Here is an 18,772-nt window from a genome sequence, read left to right as displayed (position 1 = left end):
TAACTTTATTTGTTGGTGCAGGAGGATATTTGCAGCTTAATATAAAGTAAGACTTTAAGATGACTAAGGTTAAGGTATAGACTGTCCCTTTAAAGACATATAAATGTTTCAAAGATTTACTCAGCCCCTTAAAGATGGCTAATGTTGCGCCTCCAATACTGTAGAACAAGGCTGTGAAATTCTATGTGCTTCTGGCAGTGACCTACTGCCCTATAGTCCTTTTGATGGCTGTTAAAAAATCTTTCTTTAGTGTTTTGTCTACATCTGTTTTGACAAAATTATATAATTAAAAAATATTATATATTATATTACCTTTAAAGGGCTTTAAACACTTTAAAATTGTGCTTTAGCCCACGCTCCCGGGAGAGGTATAAAGGTAAAAGGAGGGACAGATAGATTGAACGATCAGTTCCAGCTAATCCCTCAAATTGTGGGACAACCACTCTGTAATTACATTGAGAGGCATTAAATACCTCTTGTTTTTGTGTAAAACTTGTGCTTTGCCTCATGCTCCACAGAGAGAACAAAAAGAAAACTCTGTAACCTAGTTTTTCAAAATCCTGTGATGAGATGAAATTCCCACAGCATCAATGTGTTCAAAGTGAATGTAAAGTTTAATGAATGAGTGCCCATTTTTTAAAAATACTATTAAAAACAGTGGCACTTTCATTCATTAAACTTTACATTGCAGCATTTTTTTTTTACTTACCTTTTCTTTAGCAAACCCAGACCGGCGATCCGACATCCGCTACTCATGCTGTACTTAGCACAGCAATGACAAAACCGGCTTCCTCCAATCACGGCATGCACCCCAGAGCATACATCTTATGAGGCCACACCGTGATTGGAGGAAGCCGGTTTCGTCATTGCTGAGGTAAGTACAGAGGAGTATTTAAAAAAAAAAAAAACGTGTAGTTGACAAGAGTGTGATATTAGCAAGGATTGTGGGGAGGCCTGGGGCACGGCTGAGAAGTTAATAATGAAGGGAACGTGGCAGGAGGGACGGACTTCTAAAACAGGACAATGATGCAACATTTAGAACAGTTTGGAGCTTTGTTATTGTGACTTTCATGGAGACTAAAGAAGCATTTATAGATATCTTTTTTTTAAACCAACTGCAGTTAATAAATAAATATCCTGCATGTCATTTTCTGTTAAAATTCTGTTTTCTTTGATATTGCATATAATCGACCTTTAAATGTGATAATAACTAGTTATTTAAGTTTGTTTAGAATTCTATAAATCTTACTGAAATATATTTGTAATAACTTAATTGCAAGGCATGATGAATGCCATATGAGTAATATTTATTAATGTCATATGTGGGGATATTCATTCCCATCTCCTTTGGCTATAAATTTAACTTTGTAAACCAGGAGTTGTAAAAAAACATTGTTATTTTTGGCATGTAATAAACTGTTTTTAGTACAATATCTTGCTGTTGGTCTGACATGCATTCACTGGGAAAAAAGCATACAAATTCATGTAAGTTATTTAATAATGGCTGTCACAAAAGAATAGCTTTAGGCATGAAACATACCATCTTCTTTTATAAATGTAGGTGAACCTTTAGGGTAACCTTAAAATTCATTAGAAGGCAAAAATTGAACACTTTCTTTGCTGATCATAAATAACTGGAATTTATTTCAAGTGATGCCACATACTTTTACAAAATGAGAATGTGGTTTTCTATTTTTGTACTGCCATAAAAATTCTGGCCTACAGGTTATGACATTTTGTACTTACTCTGGAACTCAACAAATGTTTGACTGGATTAAATCTTTCATTATAACTACCATAGAATGATACAGCTGAGAATTTAGATGTAAAACCCCATGATTTGGAATGGTTGCCAAGACGTAATATGACTATTTCCTTACTGATTTACAAGCAATATGCTAAGACATTATTAAATCTCTGAAATCATTATTAAAATTAATAATATAATTGTGAATAGATAAAACTGTTGTGAATATCTAACGTCCATCATTCTTCTATGTGTAACAAAACAAAGAGAAGTGATCTCAGATTTGTTGGAAAAGGCAAAAATTCTATTTTCTCCCAGCTGACCTTGTTGTCTGTATTATAGAAAGAGGTAACTGGCTGGGAGTGTGCTTCCCAGAGGGAAGCGCATAAGTGTTGTGTTTATTTTATCTGCACTCTGTTAATTTCAGACTATCTACTGATTGATATTTTTATTTGTTGCTGTAACATTTGTTGTAACATTTGGGGCATATTGTGGGAAGGATGGGGAAGGGATTTATAGCTTATTTAGTATAAAAAAGAGTGGCTTATCTACGCTAATATAGGGCAATACAGGACACAGTTCCTAACTAGAGGCTCTTATATTTACCTAATATCGTTGATTTTCCCCTCCCCCACATATGTGATAAACAACTTAAAATCAGCAACATTGAAGTACACAGTTACAGAGTTGTGTTTTTAACTATTTTTCTGGCACGCTAGATACAACTTCTATTTCTGCTGCCTTTTTAACTGCAACTAGTAAAAGTTAAATTTTAAGTGGAAAAATATAAACTTTATGTGTAGAAAGAGCATACTTTTCCCTATTCTCTTAATAGGTTTTTTTTTCTTTGATTCTTGTATGTGTATTTGTTTGCTTTATAGTGTTCATTAACTAAATAATGTAATTTCATTTTTTTATATAAATGTCCCAATATTTACAATGACTTGAAATACTTCTCCAGTCTCTTCAATGATGAGATTTTTAGTGAATAGGCTATATAAACGTTAAAGTAAATTAAAAAGATTATTGACAGACAGTTCTAGACTTACAATATCTAGAGCCTGGTTTCTCAACAGCCGGGCCACAGCCCAGTACCGGGCAATGACATCCCTGCTGGTGGGCCGCAACCTGACATGCTCCCGCTGCACGCTATGACAGGCCAGCCGCTCCACACATAAGGAAATAAGGAATACTGGCAGGCCTGGCAGAGTACCATTGCAAACATACTGTGCAATGTAGCAATAGTACAGTGTAAGGACAGCGTGGGACAAGGAGCAGACGGGACAGAACCTGGACACCTCAGGAAAGTGATACCAGCCCACTGACACAAATGTACCCAATAACAACAATGCATGAAAGTATATATTTTCTTACCCCACTGACACCAATGTGTATATATATATATATATATATATATATATATATATATATATATATCTTCCGAGCCTTGGATATGCCCGGCTGGAATTTACCGGGCCTTCAGGTCACTTGGGTTGTTAAACACTGATCTAGGGGACTTTCCTAAGGGATCGACGCAATGTTTGCTGGATAAGTGAGGATGAAACTTATTAGATTCAATAACTTGTATTCAATAATAATTCAAAGCATTGAACCTTGCAGATGTGATAAGCAATATAGCTGGACATTAGCAAGCAACGTGATATTACAAGTCCATGGTAAATCCCATTTACCAGAGAAGGGTTAGCATAACTGACATAGTTTCAATGGATATCGCAACCACACTAAATAGCACTCATGTTACAAGTTGAAAGGATGAACACAAGTGCAAGCTGAAACTGCTCTAGAATATTTAGCGCGACTTGAGACCTGAAAAAAAATCACAAATCCCATCTAAAACAGCTTGGCATAAACTCTCTGCAATATTCATGACTAAAAGCCCTATTTATTTATAGCACTGATAAGTCCTAGTGTTTCAAAAACCCTAGGATTTATCATTACTTTAAGGATCCATAATATGTTTGATAAAAAAAAAAAAAATGTTTGCAACAAGCATTATATAAAACATTAAACTATTATTTTTTAGTATTTTCCATGTTAGCAATTTTGTCATTTTGGTTAAGCTTCAATCAAAATATATCTTATGAAAGCACCTAGTCTGCTATACCTCCCACCATTTCAACTCATGTTGAACTTTAGATTAATCAATGATTGAAACCTATTTTTTCTGTTAAATATCCTTGTCTGACATTTAATGGGTTAACCAGAGAAGAGAATGCACAGCAGATTCCCAACAGTGGGGCTCTGCAGCTTTTCAAGATGTGATGAGTCAAAAGATTGCAATGTGTTACAAAAATGTTACCAATTTGGTATGTACCATCTGAGGAGGTTTAACTCGTAAAACTTGTGATTCTTGGCTGAGGCTTGTTGATTCTGTGCAGTGCTAGCTTTCTCTCTGTGTTTAACCCTTTTCATTCAGAATAACAGTACCACTTGCCATATTGCTCACAATGTCTGTGAAAGTGATTGTAAAATGCACTGGTTACAATAAGGTAAAATGAGTGAGGAAAATAATTTATCTTAAGTTACAGTCTTTCTGTTTAATTTGTAGGTCTAATATTATTGCTTTTATTACAAGAAGTGATGTCATTGACAACAATTGGGCTTAGTATATAGGAAGAAACATTTCATTTTAACTTTTACTGAATCATGTACTTGCTCTTCTCTCTATAAAAATATATCATAGGCCACTATAGGGTCTATGAGTAAGGCATGAGCTGAAACGCGTAAGACCGCTGTTATACCGGCTTTTGTTTGTGATAGATTTTTAATGTTTTTTTATGCTTCAATAAAAGCTACGTTTTAAGCTTTACCTGGTCCCCTGCCGCGCTTACTTTTTGATCTTTCTGTCAGGGTGCCAGGAATCAGACTGAGACGAGAAGTGCAAAAATAATCACACCTTTATTAATAGCAAAAAATAATAAAAAGTCCACAAGTGAAATAACAAGCCAGGAATCAAAACCAGAGCAGGTAGTCAGACGAGCCGAGTCAGGAGCCAAAGCGAATAGTCAGATGAGCCGGAATCAGGAACAAGGAAAACAGCAGAGTCAGGAACAAGCCAGGGATCAGGAACCAGGAAGGATGTCAGGCAGCCAGGTAATACACAGGAACTCTCACAAACAGGTCTGAGACAACGCAAAGGCAAAGCATACTGAACAGAGGTCCTTTAAATAATAAGTGATGACATCACAATTCTGAGACTGCATCCTGTCTCACATGGATGATGCACACCAGTCTGGCCATGAAAGGAAGTGCAGGAAATGAGCAGCATCCCCCACAATGCACCATAGTCAGGAAGGGAGGTGAGTAAAATGGCTGTCAGCAGCACATGACAAACACAACAGGGAAAAAACCCTGACAGTACCCTCCCCCACGGGAGGACAAAAGGCTTATTGGGGAAACGGGCATGGAAGGCACAGAGGAGGGCGGGAGCATGAACATCAGAGGAGGGAACCCAAGAACGCTCCTCCGAACCGTAACCCCTGGACATACGAGAGTCAATAATGCTGCTGACCTCATACTCCTCATGGTTGTCAGCAAAGATAGGACGGGGACGAGGCAACACAGTGGTAAACCGATTACAAACCAATGGTTTCAAGAGGGAGACATGAAAAACATTGGAGATGCAAATAGCAGGAGGTAGGTCAAGAGCGTATGCCACAGGATTAACCCGTCGGAGTATTCGAAAAGGACCAACATAACGTGGAGCCAATTTATTGGAAGGCACACGAAGGTTCAAGTTGCGGAAGGACAGCCAAACTCTCTCACCAACCTGGTAGGAAGGTGCGGGCAGACGCCTACGATCAGCCTGGAACTTTTGGTGATGCATAGAACGATGAGGGCAATCCTGAATCTGCACCCAATTGGAACGGAGTTGCCGGAGATGCTCCTCCAAAGCCGGAATACCCTGAGACATGAATGAATCGTGCAACAAGGATGGTTGAAACCCATAATTCGCCACGAACGGGGATATCTTGGAGGAAGCATTAATAGCATTATTACGAGCAAACTCTGCCCAAGGTAACAGTTCAGACCAATTATTGTGGTGATCTGAGACATAGCAATGGAGGAACTGTTCCAGAGCTTGATTAGACCATTCCGCAGTCCCATTGGATTAAGGGTGATATGCAGAGGAGAAGAAAAGCTGGATCCCCATTTGAGCACAAAAGGAACGCCAAAATCTGGAGTCAAACTCGCTACCCCGGTCCAACACTATCTCCTTGGGTAACCCATGTAAACGAAAGACCTCCCGGGCAAAAATGGAAGCAAGCTCCTGAGCAGTAGGCAGCTTCATCAAAGGAATGCAATGTGACATTTTAGAAAAACTGTCAACCACCATAAGGATAACAGTATTGCCATTGGAAACAGGGAGCTCGACAATGAAGTCCATGGAAAGATGTGTCCAAGGACGCTCACCATTAGCAATAGGTTGAAGAAGACCCACAGGAAGACGTTGCAGAGTCTTATTCTGTGCACAAACTGAGCAGGAGGCCACATATGCAGCAACATCAGAACGAAGACCTGGCACCAGAATTGTCGAGTGACAGACCAAATCATTTGGTTCTTGCCTGGGTGACCTGCGGCTTTAGGATAGTGGTAAGTGTGCAAAAGTTTAGTTCACAGATTCTCAGGAACAAAACACCTACCACTAGGTTTCTCAGGAGGTGCATTGGTTTGTGCAGCCAGGATCTCCTCCGCCAAAGGAGAAGTCAAATTAGTACGTACATATGGTAGCCAAAATATGGGCAGGAGGTATAACAGGAGTAGGTACAGACTCCAACTTGGACAGAGGTGAAAATTGTCAAGAGAGGGCATCAGCCCTAACATTCTTACTACCAGGCAGGTAGGAGACCACATAATTAAACCGAGACAAAAATAGCGCCCATCTGGCCTGTCGGGGTGACAAACGTTTCACTTCAGATAGATAAGTTAAATTCTTGTGGTCAGTAAGAATGAGCACTGGCACACTAGTACCCTCGAGAAGATGCCTCCATTCCTTAAGTGCCAAAATTATGGCCAGTAATTCCCTGTCGCCAATTTCATAAGTGTACTCCGCTGGAGAAAATTTCTTAGAGAAGAAACCATACGGATGCAAGGAACCGTCAGGCATAGGACGTTGAAACAAGAGGGCACCTACGCCAGTCTCAGATGCATCAACCTCAAGAACAAAAGGCAGGACAGGGTTAGGATGAGCCAGAACTGGAGCGGCAGCAAAGGCAGTCTTAAGACTATCAAAGGCCTTAATGGCAGTAGGTGACCAATGGAGTGGATCATTCTCTTTACGGGTCATGTCTGTGATAGGTTTAAGCTGAGGTGAGGGTAGGTGGCGCAAATCAATGCTGATTCCCTGTAACGACGTGTTACTATCCCAATGTTGGTTGTAAATATCTTTATATTCTTCGTTATGTGAGTATTGCTGTGATTCTATTTAGCCCAAATTGCTACGTTTTAATTACTACAATTGCTATTAATTTCGAGTATTCTATTTGTGTGACTATGTATTAATAATATACTCCTTACATAAATAAAAGCCAATATGCTGGTTATGTATAAAACAATTTTATTTAGTCATAAAATATATATATATGTATACACTTTTCATATTATTGACACCGGTGTCTAATGATACTTTTTAAAAAAATATAAAATATACAATATCAAGTTAAAAGTAAATAGAATGATGATAAAAAGATATTAAAACGTAGGTATATGCGTTAAGAGTTGCGTGTTTCCACAGTAAAGGCCAATTTACATTGGTAGGTTTACAATGTTATTGACATTCAATCTGTATATATTTTAGCAATGTGCTTCTAATAGTCCTGGTTTTCTAAACGCTTTAACCTTACAGTTTTAGCCGGGTATACGTGATGGTTCACTATATTATATTAGTGCTGTTAGTGCTGTATTAATTGTGCTTTAAAGTACCTTAAAGTGTATCCGTCTGATGACACTTTTTACGTTGGAGAATACTGCGGTTAAATATATGCCGCTATTTGATTCCCTTTAGTGTATCCGTCTGATGACACTTTATACGTTGGAGATTACTGCGGTTAAATATATGCCGCTGTTTGATTCCCTTTAGTGACTGGGTTTGCTAGGTGAGTCGTGATGTTAGATCTCTCTGGCGGTTAAATATATGCCGCTACGATTACTTTGTTGCAGTCTGAGTTCAACCTGCAGTAGATAAAAATAGATGATGTTACTCTTCGTGGTGATTCACACTGACGAAAATGCTTCCTGCGGTTCCCGTGACCGCTTGATGTGTTGTCGGTCAGTGACCGATCTGGCTCCTAAAGGATGGTGGTTCCTGATACTTTCTCCGTCAGGTATGAAATCTTTGCCGCTTCAGATGTTTATTCTTCTGCCTCCGTTTACTGTCGGTCAGTGACCGGTCCGGCTTTTGTTCTTTGATGTTTGGATGGAAGCGCTCTTCTTGTGTCCTGCAAATCCGTGTGAGGGTGCTCGGGTATCAACGCGTTTCGGCTTCAAAGCCTTTCTCAAGATACCTGATGGGTAGATTGGCCTGCTATTTATACCTGTTTCGGTTAACTGTTAAACTGCCAGTAAGATGTTATTGTAATTTTCACTTTTAGTTAGTTTGTGAATTTGAAGATTTTAACATTCAACAAGACTTGATTCTGGGTAAATTATCTTACAGACATACTTTTCAGATATTTGTACTTTATCATTTGTGATTATTCATTTCTTATTGTGCACAATATTGCAACATGGCTATGAGGAGTATGTTATTAATCATATATCAAGACTTGATTCTGGGTAATTTTTCATACAAACATGTTTTTCAGATGTTTATACTTTGTCGTATGTGAGTATTCATTTTTTATATTGTGCACACTTTGGAGTGTGTTATTACGTTCCCCAGATATTTATGGCTGTGCGCTAGTTTGTTGATTTTAACTATATGTGTTTAGGCGTAAAAATCTTTATTAGCATAAACTCTGATTATAGGTAAAATTTAAATAAAATTGATAATATCGACAAATTATTCTAGTTTGTGGTAATAGATCGACAAATTATTCTATGGTGTGGATAGTTATTTTATTATCTTATACAGATTTTACAAATCATGAATTTGTAGATCAGAAGTTACAACACCTAAAATTTTAAAATTTCAAATTTGTAACTTTTTACTTCGTTGACGGACTCTAACATATATATATCCCTAACTAAAACCGTTGTTCGATTGTAAAACTGGTACATCATTAACTTCAGGTTTGGAGTATTGGGACGTATAGCGATGAACTGGTACATCTTTGACTTTGCGTCTGGACTATTAGGAAGTGTCTTGATATATTATTTCGTGTGTCTAATAAATTAATAATCATTGGAATTTTGAATTTGATTGTTCCTTGATGTGTTTTATATATACCTATTGCGTGATACGGAAGTAATTAAAGTCTTATTTTCCATAGATAATTTGGTTTGGGGTGTGCTACAGGATGGCGTTTAAGTCCATTTCACTATTTAGACCTTTTGGGTGTAGAGTACCCATTTCGAATATTAATTTGGCTTCTTGGTGTAGAAGTTTTTTCCCTAGATTGCCTCCTCTGCTGTCTGGTTTAATCTTTCTAATGCCCCAAAATAACATTTCATTTGGGTTTCCTTTATGACATGTTTTGAAGTGTGCGTATAGTTTTGTGTTATCTCTTTCTTTTTCAATACTTAGGATGTGTTCTCTCATCCTGTCCTTCAACTTTCTGCTCGTTTGGCCTAAGTATTGAAGTTTGCAAGTGCATTCTATTAGATATATGATATTGTTATCCGTGCATCTGATAATGTCATTTATTTTTACTTCTTTATTTGTCACAGTTGATCTGACTGATTTAGATTTGGTACTGTGTTTACAAGATTTACACTCATGGCATGGGAAAAAAACAGATATGGTTTCATTATTAAGGTCTCGTTGGATAGTGTGATTTTTTTGTTGTTTGTACTCGCTAGGTGCTAGGATATTTTTCAGACTGGTGGCGTTTCGAAATATAATATCTGGATGTTGTTTTAATCTTTTTCCAAGGATAGGGTCACTTTTTGCAAGATGCCAGTGTTTCTTTATAATGTTTTCTATCTGTTTGTATTGGCTGGAATATGTGGTGATGAATGGAATGTGATAAGGGTCTCTGTCCTCATGTTTCATCGTGTTATTTTTATCCTCCAGAAGGGCCTTTCTATCTATTGATCTGACTTGTTTTTTTGTGTCTACTAGAATTTTAGGGTGATATCCCTTTTCAGCAAATCTTTTGTCTAAAATTTCAGCTTGTGTGTCGTAGTCAGTTACTTTGGTGCAATTCCTTCTTATTCTCGAGTACTGCCCTTTAGGTATATTATTCTTCCATTTTGCATGGTGGCAACTTTTATAGTCAATGTAGCTATTTGCATCTACTTTCTTAAAGAAAGTCGTTGTGGTGATTTCGTTATTTATTATGGCTATCTCTATGTCTAAAAAGCTGATTTTAGTTTTGTTATGTTCATGTGTAAACTTTAAACCGAAGTCGTTATTATTAAAGTCTAGTATGAACTCTTCTAATAGTTCCTCATCTCCTCTCCAAATGATGAAAAATATCCTAGCACCTAGCGAGTACAAACAACAAAAAAATCACACTATCCAACGAGACCTTAATAATGAAACCATATCTGTTTTTTTCCCATGCCATGAGTGTAAATCTTGTAAACACAGTACTAAATCTAAATCAGTCAGATCAACTGTGACAAATAAAGAAGTAAAAATAAATGACATTATCAGATGCACGGATAACAATATCATATATTTAATAGAATGCACTTGCAAACTTCAATACTTAGGCCAAACGAGCAGAAAGTTGAAGGACAGGATGAGAGAACACATCCTAAGTATTGAAAAAGAAAGAGATAACACAAAACTATACGCACACTTCAAAACATGTCATAAAGGAAACCCAAATGAAATGTTATTTTGGGGCATTAGAAAGATTAAACCAGACAGCAGAGGAGGCAATCTAGGGAAAAAACTTCTACACCAAGAAGCCAAATTAATATTCGAAATGGGTACTCTACACCCAAAAGGTCTAAATAGTGAAATGGACTTAAACGCCATCCTGTAGCACACCCCAAACCAAATTATCTATGGAAAATAAGACTTTAATTACTTCCGTATCACGCAATAGGTATATATAAAACACATCAAGGAACAATCAAATTCAAAATTCCAATGATTATTAATTTATTAGACACACGAAATAATATATCAAGACACTTCCTAATAGTCCAGACGCAAAGTCAAAGATGTACCAGTTCATCGCTATACGTCCCAATACTCCAAACCTGAAGTTAATGATGTACCAGTTTTACAATCGAACAACGGTTTTAGTTAGGGATATATATATGTTAGAGTCCGTCAACGAAGTAAAAAGTTACAAATTTGAAATTTTAAAATTTTAGGTGTTGTAATTTCTGATCTACAAATTCAGGATTTGTAAAATCTGTATAAGATAATAAAATAACTATCCACACCATAGAATAATTTGTCGATCTATTACCACAAACTAGAATAATTTGTCGATATTATCAATTTTATTTAAATTTTACCTATAATCAGAGTTTATGCTAATAAAGATTTTTACGCCTAAACACATATAGTTAAAATCAACAAACTAGCGCACAGCCATAAATATCTGGGGAACGTAATAACACACTCCAAAGTGTGCACAATATAAAAAATGAATACTCATATACGACAAAGTATAAACATCTGAAAAACATGTTTGTATGAAAAATTACCCAGAATTAAGTCTTGATATATGATTAATAACATACTCCTCATAGCCATGTTGCAATATTGTGCACAATAAGAAATGAATAATCACAAATGATAAAGTACAAATATCTGAAAAGTATGTCTGTAAGATAATTTACCCAGAATCAAGTCTTGTTGAATGTTAAAATCTTCAAATTCACAAACTAACTAAAAGTAAAAATTACAATAACATCTTACTGGCAGTTTAACAGTTAACCGAAACAGGTATAAATAGCAGGCCAATCTACCCATCAGGTATCTTGAGAAAGGCTTTGAAGCCGAAACGCGTTGATACCCGAGCACCCTCACACGGATTTGCAGGACACAAGAAGAGCGCTTCCATCCAAACATCAAAGAACAAAAGCCGGACCGGTCACTGACCGACAGTAAACGGAGGCAGAAGAATAAACATCTGAAGCGGCAAAGATTTCATACCTGACGGAGAAAGTATCAGGAACCACCATCCTTTAGGAGCCAGATCGGTCACTGACCGACAACACATCAAGCGGTCACGGGAACCGCAGGAAGCATTTTCGTCAGTGTGAATCACCACGAAGAGTAACATCATCTATTTTTATCTACTGCAGGTTGAACTCAGACTGCAACAAAGTAATCGTAGCGGCATATATTTAACCGCCAGAGAGATCTAACATCACGACTCACCTAGCAAACCCAGTCACTAAAGGGAATCAAACAGCGGCATATATTTAACCGCAGTAATCTCCAACGTATAAAGTGTCATCAGACGGATACACTAAAGGGAATCAAATAGCGGCATATATTTAACCGCAGTATTCTCCAACGTAAAAAGTGTCATCAGACGGATACACTTTAAGGTACTTTAAAGCACAATTAATACAGCACTAACAGCACTAATATAATATAGTGAACCATCACGTATACCCGGCCAAAACTGTAAGGTTAAAGCGTTTAGAAAACCAGGACTATTAGAAGCACATTGCTAAAATATATACAGATTGAATGTCAATAACATTGTAAACCTACCAATGTAAATTGGCCTTTACTGTGGAAACACGCAACTCTTAACGCATATACCTACGTTTTAATATCTTTTTATCATCATTCTATTTACTTTTAACTTGATATTGTATATTTTATATTTTTTTAAAAAGTATCATTAGACACCGGTGTCAATAATATGAAAAGTGTATACATATATATATATTTTATGACTAAATAAAATTGTTTTATACATAACCAGCATATTGGCTTTTATTTATGTAAGGAGTATATTATTAATACATAGTCACACAAATAGAATACTCGAAATTAATAGCAATTGTAGTAATTAAAACGTAGCAATTTGGGCTAAATAGAATCACAGCAATACTCACATAACGAAGAATATAAAGATATTTACAACCAACATTGGGATAGTAACACGTCGTTACAGGGAATCAGCATTGATTTGCGCCACCTACCCTCACCTCAGCTCATTTCTATAAAACATTGGGATAAAGTTTTATAAGGTGTGCATTGATCCCCTCCTTACTTACAGTCTAACCACTATCCCAAATGTGATAGGTTTAACCAAGGAAGAAAAGTTTTTAATAAACTTTCTATAGTAATTGGCGAACCCCAAAAAATGTTGAGTAGACCGAAGACCAACTGGGCAAGGCCACTGCAGAACTGCAGATAACTTGTCAGGATCCATGGAGAACCCTGCAATGGACATTTCTCAAGTTTACAAAACAGGCCATTCTCACGTAGTCTCTGAAGAACCCGTGTAACATCAGAACGATGAGCCTCAAGTGTGGGTGAGTGCATGAGGATGTTGTCTAAGTACACCCGAACACACTGTTGCAACATATCTCATAGAACATCATTAATAAATTCCTGAAAAACAGCAGGAGCATTACATAGGCCAAAGGGCATTACAAGATACTCATAATGCCCGCTCCTGGTGTTAAATGCTGTTTTCCATTTGTGGCCCTCCTTAATCCTAACGAGCTCCTCTCAAATAAAGTTTAGTAAAGACCGTAGCTCCCTTGAGGCGGTCAAAGAGTTGCGCAATGAGCGGAATAGGGTAAGCATTCTTAATGGTAAGACGATTAAGACCCCTATAATCGATACATGGTCTTAACTCGCCACCCTTTTTCTTCACAAAGAAGAAGTCAGCCCCTGCAGGAGAGTAGGATTTGCGGATGACTCCCCGCGATAGAGCATCAGCAACATACTCCTCCATAGCACAATTCTCTGCAACAGACAGAGGGTACACCCGGCCCTGAGGAGGAATTACTCCGGGTTGCAGGTCTATGGCACAATCGTAAGACCGGTGAGGAGGCAACGTACCAGCACACACCTTGTCAAACACGTCTAGGAACTCTTGGTACTCCTCTGGCAATTGAGATACCGAAGAAGTGCACAGACTTTAACTGGTTCCCGAAGTCAAGTGGAAATACATTGCGGGGACCACGAAAAAATTTCGGACCTGCGCCAGTCGAGACTGGGATTGTGCTTTTGGAGCCAGGGATAACCCAGAACAACTGGAAGATGCAGAGAGTTTATCACCTGGAACTGGAGGGTTTCAAAATGGAGAGCCCCAACAGCCATGGACAACGGAGCAGTTTCGTGAGTAACGAGTGCAGGCTGAAGGGGCCTGCCATCAATGGCCTCAATAGCAAGCAGAATGGACCGAGGCAAAACAGGAATGGAGTGCTTTGACACAAAAGCACTGTCAATTAAATAGTCCGCAGCACCAGAGTCAACAAGAGTCTGAGTGACTATGGAGGAGTCCACCCAGGAAAGGACAACTGTAACCAAAGGTTTCTCCTTAAGCGGTTCCGGGGACGAGGATAAACCACCCACAGTCTGACAATGGAACAGGAGGCTTCCGCAAGCGCTCCTTGAAAGAGGGCCTCTCTCTGAGTCTGATGTCAATTAGGATCAAAAAAGACACCAATGCCTCGAGATCCTCTGGTAAATCTCTGGCAGCAACTTCGTCTTTAATCGCATCAGAGAGCCCATGAAAGAAGGCGGCAACAAGGGCTTCATTGTTCCAAGCATACTGAACTCAATAGCATACTGAGCAACAGATCTTGTACCTTGCTGAATGGACATGAGTTGTTTAGCAGCAGAGGAGGAGCAAGCCGGAACATCAAATACCCTTCGAAAGGAGGCCACAAATTCAGGGTAATTTGAAATCACAGGTTTATTAGTCTCCCACAAGGGATTAGCCCAGGCAAGAGCTGTGTCAGAGAGTAACAAGATGAGAAATCCCACCTTAGCTCTGTCAGAGGGAAACGCCTGAGGTAACATCTCAAAGTAAATGCCCACCTGGTTCAGAAACCCTCTGCACTGAATAAGATTGCCTCCATATCAATGAGGTAGAGGTGCAGAACCGGACATGCTCCTGGTAGGCATAGGTGCAGCAGCGGAAACAGGAGCAGCCATAACTTGCGGGACACTTTGGTCCAAATGTTCAGTGCGAGTCAGCAGGGTTTGCAGGGCTAGTGCAAATTGATCCAAGCAGTGATCCTGTACATCCATCCTGAAAATGATGGCAGGTAAAGGTGGATAAATAGCAGCATCAGGATTCATGGCCTTTGCGTAATGTCAGGGTGCCAGGAATCAGACTGAGACGAGAAGTGCAAAAATAATCACACCTTTATTAATAGCAAAAAATAAGAAAAAAAATCTACAAGTCAAATAAGAAGCCAGGAATCCAAACCAGAGCAGGTAGTCAGACGAGTCGAGTCAGGAGCCAAAGCGAATAGTCAGATGAGCCGGAATCAGGAACAAGGAAAACAGCAGAGTCAGGAACAAGCCAGTGATCAGGAACCAGGAAGGATGTCAGGCAGCCAGGTAATACACAGGAACTCTCACAAACAGGTCTGAGACAACGCAAAGGCAAAGCATACTGAACAGAGGCCCTTTAAATAATAAGTGATGACATCACAATTCTGAGACTGCATCCTGTCTCACATGGATGATGCACACCAGTCTGGCCATAAAAGGAAGTGCAGGAAATGAGCAGCATCCCCCACAATGCACCATAGTCAGGAAGAGAGGTGAGTAAAATGGCTGCCAGCAGCACATGGCAAACACAACAGGGAAAAACCCTGACACTTTCACTATGGGTGCATAGGCATACTGCTACCTAAATATGAATATCCCTTTCACTAGTGATGTTTTCTTATTGTGTGTCAGTTACTTACCTAACCCCTCCCCAGTGAGGGGCGCCTGCTTCTGTGTTCCTCCACATGGAACGCTAAGGTCTATCTCCTGCAGTGGCTGCTGCATTCCTTAAGCATGTGCGGCAATCCTCTGTAAAAGCTTTAAAGGGGTATGCCTAATTTTAAGAACTTCCATCTTAGTGGCCACAGTTTTTAAAGTTCCTATATGAAGTCACTAAGCCCATCATTCTGTGCTGAGTTAATGAGCAGTAAACCCTGAGCCTGCCTGTAACCTGCTATTCAGATCACCTTGAATACTGTGTTGCAAACCTACCTTATACCAGCCTTCTTTCCTGATTGTAATTTTCATGCTATACACATAGCTGCTCCAGATCCTGAGCAGCTGCTCAGCGTCTAGCCAGAAACACAGGGGAACAGCAAAGCACACACACAGCTGCGTCAGTGCATACCATAAATGTCTTTGTAAGCCATGAGTGTACAAAATAGTGCAAACACGGCAGCACATAAAGGCACCAGGAAAAAATATATATGATTAAGTGCAGCGAAACACATAAGGGTTTTTGACTGAATGTGTGGTAGCCATACATTCTTATGGCCGTCTTTTATGTCTCGTTAAATGTGATTCTAAATAGATTTATTTTCTGGACTTTTGTATAAGTCTGGTAATAAACTGGAAACATGTTCACCTCTACATACGCAAAGTAATCATCCACAATATGCTATCAACCCCACCCATAATGCTCAGTAAACAAAGGTATTATGGAATACTTCTGACAGAAATAAATGTGATAAACAGCTCATGGAAATGAATAATACTTTTCAACAGTTTGGATATAAACCCAGTCTATTAAAGGACATACTGTCTAAGGTTAGACAATATACTCAGGATGATCTACTTGGTCGCAAACCAACTTCAAATAGTACTAAAATGATGACTCTAATTACTGGATATAACCAAAAAAAAACTTTGCATCCACCACAATTTAAGGAATAGATGGAATATCTTAAAGTGATGGTAAATCCGAGCGTTGCCTCTGGCTGCCCACTGCACATCGCTCTTCTACCAATGAGGTGACATTTCAACATCTAAACCAATAGCCATGCTAGCATTCAGAACACTGTCAGATGACAAGCACTACTTAGAAACATCACCTTATTGAGAGAAGAGCACTGTGCCATGGGTGACCAGAAGCTCTGACTTTAGCGAGGTGCAGTGGCACAGAAAGGGTGAGGTTAGTACCCCTTTTTAAATAAGGGATCAATGAAACTCCAGATTATTTTAGTGATGGTAAATTCTAGCATTTTTTTTATATTCTAGGAGTTACCATCTCTTTAACCTTGAACCATAATTACCATTTGTATATTGGGGTCCCCAAGGATTGGATATAGAGGAGTACACAATCTGAGAGATACTCTTATGTTGTATGAGCCCACTTATTGATATAAGACATGTGATTAAAAACAAAGCTAGGTGTTTCCATTGCCCTAGCTGTGCCATGTGCAATGGCATGCTGCAGGGTACCACGTTTAGATATTCTCCCACCAAGCAATGGTTCAAGATGAACTATTTCCTCACATGTACCATTAAATATGTGGCATATCTATCGAACTGCTGGATGTTTTACCTTGGTAATATGTATGAAGATATAAGGATGAGTATAGGCAAGTATAGATCCACTCACATTTATCAGAGTGAAAGTCTGGTACAATTGCTTGCTCACTCTGAATTATGAAAGTTTAATTTGAACTTTCATGTTCCTTTAATGCAATTTTTGGGGGAGTTTATGGGATGAGAAGCAATTTGAAAATGACAATTGACTGGCATAGCCTAGAATTGAAAAACCACACAAAAGACAGGTTAGGTACTTTATACAGCTTCCAACACCATGTATCCATACATATTAACACATAGAAAATAATTGCCAGAATAAAATGGTCAGCTATTACTTCAATACAATATACCCATGTTACGGCAAGGAGAAAAAAAAATATGAGAATAATGTTTTTCCCCATGGGTTCAAATGTTGGCAGTCAAAGACTCTAGGACTATTTTATTTTAAAGATGGACAAATGATAGCAATATTCATTATGGGTCAGCCACAGTATTATTTATGTATACCTGACTTGTTTTTTGTAGAATTACTAATATGATGATACATATTCTTGGAGTTTTACTAAGATATAATGTAAAGCAGATGTCCCTGAAAACTTCATTTCATATTTTTAGTTAGTGGAATCCACTTTACAAATAATCTCTATAGTCAATGACTGAAGGATTTATGTTTTGATCTCCTGGATTTTGGCTTTGGTACCTCTGCCAGAAAAGATGTCAATCATCTTAAAGTGAAGATCAACTTCACGCAACTGTCCCACGGCAGTGGATAGACTTTGCAATATGAGGGTGGGTTTATTTAATCAAATTTGTTATATTTCAGTATTTTAATTTTTTTTTACCTTTTGAGTGTTCCGAAGATAAGCGCAGCTCTCCCGCCCGGCATTTTGTCAAAATGATTGACAGATGAAGATTCTTAAAAGAATGAATCATTCGTTCTTTTAAGAATCGTCATCTGTCAATCAATTTGACAAAATGCCGGGTGGGAATGCTGCGCTTATAGTCAGAGTGCTCAAAAGGTAATTTAAAAAAAATAATAATGAAATATAACACATTTGATGAATTAAACCCACCCATTTTACAAAGCCTATCCAATGCCGTGGGGCAGTTGTGTGAAGTTGACCTTCACTTTAACCTATTGTATTTCTAAATCTCAATAAAAATAATTGTGATGTACTTTGAGTGCAACAGTATTTACAGTCTTGTTTTTTGTCAGTTAGAACTTCTGGTTACCTTCAACATCTACTGGCACATATCTGTAGCATCTGGAAAACATTATAACAGATGGTTAAATATACATTTTCTATTAATAATTTATTAATAAACCTTAAATGAAACATTTTGAATGAATGATTTACCTATCTTTACTGATATGGTTACTCTTTTTAATCTGGTTGTTATATATTTGCAATGGTTAATAGTCATATAAGCACTACAATGACTTACAT

The sequence above is a fragment of the Bombina bombina genome, chromosome 3 (assembly GCF_027579735.1).
Source record: "Bombina bombina isolate aBomBom1 chromosome 3, aBomBom1.pri, whole genome shotgun sequence".
Classification (NCBI taxonomy): Eukaryota; Metazoa; Chordata; class Amphibia; order Anura; family Bombinatoridae; genus Bombina; species Bombina bombina.
This window is presented reverse-complemented; position numbering follows the sequence as displayed.